We start from the raw sequence: 2,352 nt of genomic DNA on the forward strand, positions 1-2,352 counted from the left end.
GTCAAGCAGAGAGAGTAAATTATCATATGGTTTCACTTATTTGTGGAGCATAACAAATAGCATGGAGGACATGGGGAGTTAGGAGAAGGCAGTTGGGGGAAATTGGAAGGGGAGGTGAACAATGAGAGACTATGGACTCTGGAAAACAATCTGAATTGTTTTGAAGGGGCGGGGGGGTGGGAGGTTGGGGGAACCAGGTGGTGGGTATTAGAGAGGGCACGGACTGCATGGAGCACTGGGTGTGGTACAAAAACAATGAATACTGTTATGCTGAAAATAAATTAAAAAATAATAAAAAAAAGAGTAAGCAAGACTTCCTTTGAAAACTTCTAGATAATATTTATTAACATTTTTTTAAACAGAAAAGAAAAATAAAAGTTTACCATAATACTATCATCCAGGTAACCCTGTTTGACATTTCTATTTCTTCATTTTCTTTTTCTATTTTTACTTATTGTAGACTTCCGCAGAAAAACTTACTGTTTTACTTACTGTAGACTTCTGCAGAAAAACTCTACCTGTGTCTGCCTTTTACAAATGTAGCTACCTTTTTTTCTTTGTTTGTTTTGTTTTTTAAATTCACATATCAATTAAATCATGTGGTATTTGTCTTTCTCTTACTTGTTTCACTTACTATTTTCACTTCTACCTCTTCTACCTTTACTTGTAAGAATACATTCCAAAGGAGATGCCAACCACATGCTGTTTCCAATAGCTCATTTTTTTTCTTCTGCTCAGCTTTGCTTTTTATTTTTTATATCTTGCTTTTGAAAAAAAAATATTTATTCAAGTATAATTAATACACTGGGTTATGGTTATATCAATTTCAGGTGTATAATGTCAGAACTCAACAATTCTATTCATCACTAAGTACTCAAGATATGTATACTGTAAATCCCTCTTATTTTACCCACCCCTACTGACCTCCCCTTAGCAACCACTGTTTTTTTCTCTGTATTTCAGAGTCTGTAGTTTTGTCTCCTTCTTCTTTGTTTTGTTTCATAAGTTACACATATGAGTGAAATCATATGGTATTTACCTATCTCTACTTATTTCACTTAGCATTATTTTTTATTGATTTTTTTGTTATGCTATGTTAGTCACCATACAGTACTTCATTAGTTACCAATGTAGTGCTCCATGATACATCGTTTGCACACAATACCCAGTGCTCCTTGCAATACCTGCCATACTTAATACTCACTACCAAGCTAACCCATCCCCCCACACCTCTTCCTTCTGAAACCCTCAATTTATTTCCCAGAGTCCATAATCTCTCATGGTTCACCTCCTCTTCTGACTTGCTCCACTTCATTTTCCCCTTCCTTTTTCTAATGTCCTCCATGTTACTCCTTATGTTACACATATAAGTGAAACCATATGATAATTGTCTTTCTCTGCTTAACTTATTTCACTTAGCATAATCCTCTCCAGTTCCATCCATGTCAATGCAAATGTTGGATATTCATCCTTTCTGATGATTGGGTAATATTCCATTGTATATAAAGACCACATCTTTATCCATTTGTCTGTTGAAGGGCATCTTGGCTCCTTCCACAGTTCAGGTATTGTGAACATTGCTTCTATGAACATGAACTTCTTTTCACTACATCTGTATGTTTGAAGTATATACCCAGTAGTACAATTGATGAATCATAGGTTATCTCTATTTTTAATTTTCTGAGGAACCTCCATACTGTTTTCCAAAGTGTCTTTACTAACTTGAATTCCCACCAACAGTGTAAGAGGGTTTCCCTTTCTCCACATCCTCTCCAACATTTGTCATTTCCTGCCTTTTTAATTTTTCCCATTCTAACTGGCGTAAGGTGGTATCTCGATGTGGTTTTGATTTGAATTTCCCTGATGGCTAATGATGAACATTTTTTCTCATGCCTGTTAGTCATTTGTATGTCTCCTTTGGAGAAGTGTATGTTCATGTCTTCTGCCTGTTTTTTGACCTAATTATTTGTTTTTTGGGTGGTCTTTTTTTTTAATCTAGTGGGTTTTTTTAAAGTTTTTTTTTTATTTATTTGACACACAGATCACAAGTAGGCAGAGAGTCAGGCAGAGAGAGACAGGAGGAGGAGGCAGGCTCCCTGCTGAGCAGAGAGCCTGATGCGGGACTTGATCCCAGGACCCTGAGATCATGACCTGAGCCAAAGACAGAGGCTTTAAGCACTGAGCCACCCAGGCGCCCCTATTTAGTGTTTTTTTTTTTTTTTTTTTCAGCATAACAGTATTCCTTGTTTTTTCCCCACACCCGGTGCTCCATGCAATCCGTGCCCTCTCCAATACCCACCACCTGGTTCCCCCAACCTCCCACCCCCTGCCGCTTCAAACCCCTCAGATTGT

The sequence above is a fragment of the Enhydra lutris genome, unplaced genomic scaffold, assembly GCF_002288905.1.
Source record: "Enhydra lutris kenyoni isolate GAN:26980312 unplaced genomic scaffold, ASM228890v2 scaffoldscaffold105, whole genome shotgun sequence".
Lineage (NCBI taxonomy): Eukaryota > Metazoa > Chordata > Mammalia > Carnivora > Mustelidae > Enhydra > Enhydra lutris.